Raw genomic sequence first — 9,556 nt, 5'->3', positions numbered from 1 at the left:
GCCGGGCGGGCCCTCCCGGTGCCGCTGACGTGCGAGGCACCGCCCGGCTTAGGGGCGGCTCCGGCTGCGGTTGCTGAGCAGACGGACACACGGACACACGGGCAGACAGACGGACAGACGGACGGACAGACCGACAGACCGACCGACACAGGGTGCGTTACCGAGGCTTGCTGGCGGGGGGCTCGCCGCGCCCCGAGGTGAGGTGGGTGTCGGTGCCGGCAGCGGGCAGCGCCGGGCAGCTCGGCGCTGTGTAATGTATATACTCTATGCACATAATTACGTGTGTTATATATAAATTTATAGTGTATTTATATGTATTAATGCATAATAATGTGTTTTTAATGCATCGTATTTATCTTTTTGTTAATCTGGAGACGGCCTTATTTTGCGCCTAATCGTGTGCTGCCTAAAGCGCTGAGGATTTGGGGGAAGGTCGGAAGCGAGCTGGTGGCAATATGTTTAAAACAACATAAAACCTGTAAAAGGAAGGAGGTGCCAACAGCAGGCTTCGTGCTGCTGGCTTCTTGCTGGGCATGGTGACCTGTGGATGGAGGGATGGAGGGATGGAGGGATGAAGGGTTGGCTGCCTCCTCACTTCTTGTCCTGCACCCGCCGGCCTGGCCCAGCATCCTCACGGCCCCCTCAGGCGTGTGCCACTTCTGGTGTGTGACAGGTCTGGGGCCATGCTGCCAAATTCTGATGGCACACGGAGCGCAGAGTGGCACCACGGAGGGTTAGGGTCTGGCCCGTGCTCGGGATCCCCGCCTGGCCCACGGCCACGTCGCCGATCACCCCATGTCTCGTCCCACGTGGCGTAACGCTGCGTTGCTCGTGTGGCCTTGCTTGGGCATTGCACAAGGGGAGCAGCGGCCTGGGTTTGCGCCTTCCAGTTGTGTGTCAGATTGAGAGGAACTCGATGGAGTAGAGAGGATGTTTTTCCTATACCTGTGAGGGGAAACTGAAACCGAAAGTAATGCAGGAAAAGCCTGAGTGACTCAAGCTGAACACGCCGTCCCATAAAAAAACTGAAATACTGATGTCTTCTAGGTGTAGAAGATGAGAGTAATACTTACGGTTTCAAATCCTTAAGTGTGTTGTTTATCATGGATATTTTATTCGGAGTCTAAGCAGGATTTATCTTTAATGAATTTCAATTTGAAGATCTTATATCGGTGTACTGTATTTGTATGAACATACTTCTAAGGGCTTGTAGTATACGTGAGCTTTATTATAGGCTATTATGATTCTAAATTTTATTTGCAGAAATAAAATGCTTCCTTTTTTTAAAAGGAGAAATATGTTCTGCAAATATTATTACTAAAGCACTAACAACATAATCTCTCCAATGCTATAGTGTAATTAGAAGAGAGTAGCACCTAGAAGCCTTATTCATTTACTTGTGCCCTGTGGTAGAAGCTGTACAAACACCGGCAAACAGGCAGTCATTGGTCCCAAAGAATTTATGAAATAAAAAGAAAACAACAGACTTTAAACATAGACAAAAAATTATTTGTTTAATGAAATACCTCCAAATGTTCATACAAGTCAAAATCCATTGTAAATTACATGGGTAATAGTTCCTGTTTCGTTTATGTCTGTATATATGGCTTAACTGCGGTTATCTGCTGGGCTACTGGAGTTAATGATTAATGCCCCTACACCACTGGAAAACAGTATTTGCCAGCTAGCAGATAGTCCTTCCTAAAATCAGCTGTTTTGCAACAGAACCTGCCGCAATAATTCTTACAGTTCCGTAAGATGGTAATTGATTTGCATGCTGCATTTTTCTTATTTTTCTCTTTAAAGATGTGCTCATGCTTCAGTCAGTCAGGGACAGCCCAGTAGAAAGCTGCAGCAGAACCACTACAGTGTTTGACGAAACGTTGCCTGGATCCCATCTCAGCAGCCCTTCAGGTTTCTGTTTTTCCCTCATTCGCAGGCAGAGCTGGGTAAACATTGCCCTTATTCTTCAAGGCCTCTCTCTTTGACCTTTCATACACTTAGAAGTTGTTTTCAGTTGTGCGTTTCCACGTTAGCTAATGAAGAGCAGCTCTTCTCAAGGCAGCACCTGTACACAGCTCTGAACATCCACTTGCAGCACACAGGCGGTGCTGGGGTCCGAAACCAGCAGAGCGGTGCCCAGCTGCAGGCTCCGAGTGCTCTGGGGTCTCCCTTCCGAAGCAATGTGCAGTATAGAGCAACAGCCTCTTGGCGGTTGGGTCAAACGGAGTGATTCTCAGGCACGGGAAGGGATGGAGCACTGAATCATCAGCTGATAAAAACGTGATGTGAATGCTCTTGGAGAACTGTCACCATCCAGTGGGGACCGGTGACATGGTGTAAGGTAGTAGCACTGTGTGGGTGAGGACCAGATCACAGTAAGGTCAAAGGTGAGGTTCTTAGACATTTTTACAGAGCTCATGCTGCTGCTGCTTCACGTGACGCTTGTACAAAATAGCTTTTCCTACCCAGAGAGGGTCGTGGCAGGTGCTGCTTGGAGGTTTCCTGCATCCTATTCCTAGCTGAGCAACCCTGCAGCACTTCTTGCTGCTTCCCTCCTTTCCCCTGTTGCTTATTCCCCCTGCACAGAGCAGCATTCCCTCTCACCCAAGGGCTGCACCTGCCCATGCCAAATATGCTTGCTTCACCTGTTATTCTGCTATTCCTCTGATCCTGGGTAATAAAACGTTCCTGTCAAGAGCATTGGTATAAAAGTTGGGCACTTCTGACAGTAAAGAGCTGAATCATAATTGCAGCCCCATTTCAGTCAATTTTTGCTCAGTGCTTTTCCCCATTACCATAATTTCAAGCAACTGAAACCTTTGCTTTTATCATTTGGTTTTATAATTTATTCGTATGAAAGAAGGAAACACTTCTCTGGCATTTTTTTTTTGTGTGTGTGTGTGTGTTTTGGTGGTGATATTTTTTGTTTGTTTGTTTGTTTTTAAAGTTAATCCCAAAGAAGTCAGTGAGCATCTGCTCAGCAGCACGGGCTGCTGGAGGAAGCTTTCCTTGCCTCCTGGGAGTTGATAGGTAGGATAGGAAAGGTGACAAATGCAGTGCATCATGTCTCTGCAATGTATCACATGGATCTTACTTCCATGCATGTGGTGTGTAGTAGGCATAGGCTTTTGTTTTTTGTAAACAGATAAATGCAGGATCTGGTTAATTTAGGATATTGTGATTATTTTTTCCACTTGTTAGACATTTTGTACCTTTTTATTATCTGAAGAAACTAACTGAGCAACTTGTTTTGTTTTTCTGTTACTAAAAATACTAAGAGGAAAGCACAGCTTTGTGTCCTCTAGGAATTTTCTGACTCGTTGGCAGAATAACTCTTGGGGTGGAGCAGCAAATCATGCTACATTTGCTTGTTCTTAAAAACAAACAAACAAACAAAACCTTAGTTAAAGAGAACTACATGTACAAGTACGATGCATGCTATTTGGCACCAGGCCTGTGTATTTGTAATATTACTTGCTAAATCTGCACAGTGTTTAAGAATAGAAATGCTTTTAATGAGCTTTCCCTAGCCTGGAAAAAAAAAAAACTAAAACCACCACCCCCTTGATTAATTTATATGGTTATGAAACATTCACGATTTGCATACAGAGAGACATTGGGAAACAGGGAAGCAAAAATAAAAAGCTTATCATCTCAGTAGTGGCTGCATGAGTGGTCACAGCACTTGAGCAAGAAGGCTGTCACCACGCTCTGCTCCTCAGCAGAAGCTCCAACATATTCACAGCCGTGGTCAGCAGCTCTTTGGGCTTTTGAAGTCAAGCCCCAGTGGGAGGGGAGGAACAAGAGGAGGGACTGCAGAGAGAGCTCAGAGCCAAAACCCCCTGCGACAGTCCGAGCATAGAGAGCGAGCCTCGTGGTGGGAGAGGCTGCAGTGTGTAGGGATGGCACTACATTGCCTTGACACAGGTGACTGGGGCCATTCGAGGGCTGTCCAGGGGGACCCAGATGTCTGCATGAGGCTGGTGTCATGACACTTCACCAGCAGCTGGTCCACCTTTTTCTTGGGCAGCACCTGAAGAGCAAGTACAGTACCTAGTGAGCATCCACAAAGACACAGAACGCTTATGGTTAGGTATCTGAATTCTACTTATCTGGGTTTCTGAAGGGTAGGGGGATTGTTGGGAGACTTAAGAGAATATAATGCAAGAAAAACATTGCAAATGGTCCTGCAGTCCCCACCATGTTACTTGGGTGATTCTCGTTCAGCTTACAGAAATTCAAAATGATATTTCTCTTCTTGAGGTCTAATTAGTGGTAAGTCTTCACAGAAACCTTAAGTGCCTGAAGGGTTTCTGGTCCCAGAGAAGGATTTCTGGTCTCAGAAAGCAATTTCCTCTTGGCCTTTGCTGGTCATGTTCTCCACAGAGTGTGTGCTAAAGAAGCCAGTAGCCCGTGCTCTGTCTGCCAACCTCTCTGCTGGCTCTGTGCTCACCTCCAGTTCTACGTGCTTCTTCACTGCTTGGGGGATCGTTGTGTAAATAATGTAGATCCTATGCTCTTGCTTGTTCTCTTCTACCAAAAGCCTGTCTTTGAACAGGTTTTGTCTTGGGATTGGTGTCATGCAGGTAGGTGTCTGTAGGCTGGCAGGGTTTGCTTTCTTGCTGGCACTTCAGCACAGGTTATTTCAGATGTGTCCCTCAGAATGTGCCCCGGAGGAGAGGTACATTCATTGGTAGACCTGAACCTTGCACACACCTTTACTCAGCATGACCCTGTGGGTCTGGCCCAAGAGGATGGGCTTGGTCATTTTGAAAGGCATTTCTTTTTGCTGCAGCATCTTTGTGAAAGCAGTATTGGTGACTGACACAATGGATTGCCACAGAGTGCTTCGGCAGGGTGCAAGTTGACGAGTTTCATTTGTTTAAGAACAAATAAACCAAGAATGATTTTGTTACAGTAACTGTTGCATTTAGAAAGAGAATGCAGTTTACTTTCAGTGTTGGCTTTTTGTGCCGAGTGGTATGAAGAAATTCCTGTTCCCTGGTATTTAAACGTTTTGTAGCTTATGAAAATTACTCCTCGCTCTCCCTTTCTTCTCTGCCGGAGAGTTGTCTCGGAGGGCACGCTCACACGGAGGTATTCTGTACTTCAGAGCAGAACAGGTGCTTTTCTCCTTGCCGTAACAAAGCCTCCATTTTACTGCAGAGCCGGGGAAGAGCAGCACATCCTGACCTTCCTGTCAGCAGGCTCTTGGAGTTCACGTTCCTGCCCCTCCTTTCCCCCGGGGCCTAGCTGCTGGCCTACCTTGCTGCGTCAGTCACAGGGTTATAACTTGGGGCACTCTAATAGCCTTGCCATTTTAATTGCATAATGGGACCGTGTGGGTTTTGGTTAGTCATGACTTTGGTACCTGTTTGATGAGATCCCCAGCTGTCTTCCTAGAGGGGAAGGCTTTGTTTTCCCAGGAGCGGTGTGCTTCTTCCCAGAAGAAATTAAATTCTACTCATGAGGCATTCAAGAGCAAGGTTAGAAATTGTGTGGTAGGGTTTGTTTACAGGGAGAAGGGAAACAGCTGAGAAACACATAGCTGTGAGCCTTGTGTGCTGTGGAGCATTTTGATAATACCAGAACCCGTGACATACTGGGCATTCACACATATAAATAGTCACATCAGTGCGCGGTGTCATTGCGATCATACTCGCGCTGAGAACAGCCAAACATAATAGCCTTGTCTCTGGTGGTGTGGAGGAGCACAGCCCAAAGTGCCCTCACGTGTCTTCAGGCGTGAAATACTGAGGCCTGCATTTGATGGCTGTGACACGGGTCGGTCTGCTGCCTGAGAATTTACGGCTTCCTTACATTTGGTGGGTCACTGCGAGGACTGGTCGCTGTGTAACTATGAGGGGCTGAATCAGCAGGGCTGCTGGGCAGCCAGGAGGGGAAATTCATGGTGAGATCGAAGGCCCTTGTGGGGGCTGCCATGAAGATGATGGGGAAAGCAACCAGGTGGCTGGCTTACACGGTCCCTCCTCCTCCCAGACTGTGACTCTGGTTCGGGGCAGTAAGATCCAAGAATCAGGGGTTTTATAGCCAAAATGCCCCCTTGGGGGATTTAACGGAGAACTGCTTGACACACAAATGGTTGCACAAAAACTAAGCCTTCTGACTAACCTTCTGACTGCCGTTTCACTAGTAATCACAGGTGGATTTGGAAGGAAGATCGCTTTGGCCTGCTGGCCAGGATTGGCCTGCTGGCCAGGAAGAGGGCGCCTAGCCCTAGCGTGTAGTCCGAGCTAACGTCTTGAGGTAGGGATGCAAGATTGTCTCCCAGAGAAGGTCTTCTCAGTGAGTTTTTCATAGTTAAATCACGGGGATTTAATGCATACCCTGGCAAGTAGGTGCTAATAGTTCAGGTCAGCTTTCAAAGGAAGCATTTTGACTTTTTCAGTAAAACTCTACCCTTCAGTAAGTACACCAAACAGTGTAAGTAGTGCAATGCAACTGAAAGGAGTATTTGCAGTACTGTAGACTATCTTTAAGAAAGTCTAAAGTCTTCAGATTTCAGTCAGCAGGCAGATATCTTCTTCCTTTTTGCCATTACATATTTGAGTTTAAATACAAGATTTGAAAAACTATGTTAATATATTATACTATAGTATATGGGTAAAAGCAATGGTTTTATTTCAAAATTGATTCTTCCATGTTCTCCAGGCTCTTCAGAGCCAGGGAACTTCTTATCCAAGGCAAGTTTTTTGGGTTAAATATTTTTTATTAGACTAACAAGTCTGCTTGGAAAAAATGCAGCTTTGGCATTTACAATCCCAGCAATTTAACTGACTATGAAACTGAGAGTTTATTTATTTGTTCTTTTTCTCCAAGTATACTTCTGACCTCTCATAAAAGACCCTGCTTCTGCTTACAGCACTGTCTTGCCAACATTTTTAGATGATGACAGTGACAATCACTAGCGTGTTTCTGAACATGGCAGAATTATTTTGACCAACCGAGGATCACTAGAGCTTCCGTAGTTCTAACCCTGGGTGCTGACCAGCTTGCCCTAACCATCTGAGATGTGAGTCTGCAGGCAATGTGCAAAATGATGACTGGTTTCGGTGTATCTGATACCTGATCTGATGCCGGATTTTTAGCAAAGTTTAATTCTGAGGAACGCTGTTATTTCTGTGGCCGTTGGCCATAGCAGCCTGATTGCATCAGTTTTTCAGGACAGTTGCTGGTGGTGATGGGTTAGAATGGATACCCGCTCATCCAAAGAGGATTCCTCTACTGTTTTCCATCTACAGCAGATGTGTGGCTGCTGCTGCCCATTTTGGACCTTTCCTGTAGCTGAGTTGCTTCGGTTGCTTTTTGATTTTGAGATGTGTGTTTAACCCCAAGCTGAAAGCCACCGTCCCTGCAGCATCCTCACCTTTCTTCACGGCAGCAGAGCTGGGGAGGAGCTTGTAGGTGTTGGCAGCTCCCAGCAGCTGCCAGACAGACACTTATTGAGGATTTGCCCGTAGGACCACAAACTAGAACTTCAGATGTGTCCAGATGACAAACCGGGCTACAGCTTGTTTAACTAATGGTGTGATTATATAAATTGATGCTGTCGTTCCAGTTTAAGAGACCCTCTTCCATCCACAGAGGGAAATCTGGCCATATATGCAAACAAGACTGATCGCAGAGCTGCATGGGTGTAATAACTGTGTTATTTGTGTTTGTGTTTGTCATGACTCCTGCTGTTCTCTCTTAGCTTCTGAAAGGAGTTTTCCACACTAGAAGACTTCTTCCTATGCTGATAGTTGGCCAGGTGCTGATGCCAACCTTGTGAGGTTGCGGTGCAACAGTGGTAAGAACTGTAACCTAGGTGAATGTACCCCAAATGACATCTTAACTTTTACTAGGCACAAAAGAAATGAAAAGCAGAAAATCCAGTGGTAATGGCTGAATCTTCGATTTTCAGTTTGAATTTCTTTCTTGGACATTCTCATGAATAGCTCCTCCTGCCAAATGCTGTTTGTTCTTCAGAACTGTCTGCTTTAGTAATGAGTAAAATTATGTAAAAGCTATTTGCTTCCAAAATATTGTTTTCATGCTGCAAAGGGCTAGCAGAGTTAGAGAAAGAGAACAAAGCCTGATCAACGAGCAAGCTGCCCAGCTGAATTCACTGTCAATACGTTATTAAATGGTTAACTGTTAGTAAATCTAGCTGACAAACAAGTGCAACGTATGAGTGCAGCAACACGAATGCAACACGACTAAGTTTTTGCAGTAGTGATAGGCCATCTGATGAGCTCTTCAGTGGAAGAGAGCGTGAGTGAGTTGCCCCTGTGTTAGGGACTGGTCACAGGTAGGACATCCAGCTGGATCATTGTAATGATCTCTTATGGGCTTGGTCAACTTAAAGACCTAAGAAAGACAGCACTTTGAACAGACCTGATCAAAATGCTTGGTGAACTTGCTGTATTGGCTGAGTATGTATCTTCCCCGCTGCTTTGAGCTGCAGTTATTGAGACTGTTTAGGATTGATTTGTCTCGGGGCATAATTACTTAACTGATAATTTTATTTTTGTCTGTCTGTGCTCTGTCACACGTCTGTCTCTCCAGATGCATGTGATTAGACTGGTAGTTTTTATTCTGTGGTTGCAACCAAGACTGTCACTTGTGCTTCACTTTCTTCTTTAGGGACAAGAGCAAGTTCCGCCACTTCCTATATGTGACCAGGTTGTGCTTCACAAAAATAACAGTTTTGTTAGACTAAGGAAATCCCCAGCAGGAAGAAAGCCAACATAAGACATGTTGTGATACCTATCAGCAATTTAAGCAGCAGAGAGCTTGACAGCAGAGAAAAATCATATGATAAATTAAAAGCATTTGAAATACGCAATAATGAGAAATTTCTGACACGTGAGATTCAAAATGCTACAGGGAGTGAGTCAGGAAAGAAAGGGTCAGGTGATGTCAGCATTTGCATTTATGAGACAAAAAGAAATGTTGCAATAAGCCTTCGCTGCGTTTGCTGACTTCTGCTGTGCTTATTCAGCAGTAAAGCTGCTATCAACCCATCTTTCCTGTGGTAAGTAAAACTTAGTTATTAAAGAGAGATAACTTGGGGAAGATGATATTTTTAGGGTAGTTTCATTTGCTTTGATGAAATAAAATATTTAATTCCTGTAAGAAACATGAAGTTCTGGAAGGAAGCAAAACATACATTCTCTGAACAGAGATCCTTTTCCAGAAGCAGCATTTAAGATCTTATGAGACAGGATTTTAATCAGTGTTCTGGAGTCCTGATACTTCAGCATCTATCAGTTTTTCTTAGTTTGTAGAAAAGGGATCTCCAAAATTCCCTAAAGCAAGGATGCTTATTAAGAATTTATCCTGAAGGTCACCAACACTTCCATTCAGACTGCCTCGTCTATTACTGGCAGTCTGAAAACACCCCAGCAACAAACCCTACAATTTGTCACGCTGCAGAATCATGTAGTGTAGTTTAAGCTTTTTATTACACACTACTTATTACACACTTCCCATATATTTGGAAAGAGTTGCAGAGGTAGGCCGACATGGCAGACCAGGTTTATACACTGCC

The 9,556-nt window shown here is 45.0% G+C and overlaps 1 protein-coding gene across 5 annotated transcripts in view; it reads left to right on the top strand.

Annotated features, from left to right (window-relative positions):
• Window positions 1-58: 58 nt before the first annotated feature.
• The window catches only part of SNX10 (sorting nexin 10), a 36,218-nt gene continuing 26,720 nt past the window's right edge, over window positions 59-9,556 (top strand). For 2 of the 5 annotated variants that reach the window (XM_083824499.1, XM_083824495.1), the window contains exon 1: window positions 63-202. The gene's annotated coding sequence lies outside the window, so the exon portion shown is untranslated. Of the gene's footprint in view, window positions 203-9,556 lie in introns of all 5 variants that reach the window. The other 3 variants (XM_083824496.1, XM_083824497.1, XM_083824500.1) reach the window with 3 other exon arrangements.

Source organism: Anser anser, assembly GCF_964211835.1.
Source record: "Anser anser genome assembly, chromosome: 2".
Lineage (NCBI taxonomy): Eukaryota > Metazoa > Chordata > Aves > Anseriformes > Anatidae > Anser > Anser anser.
The sequence above is the reverse complement of the archived record's forward strand: the minus strand, read 5'-3'. Positions and strand labels throughout refer to the sequence as shown.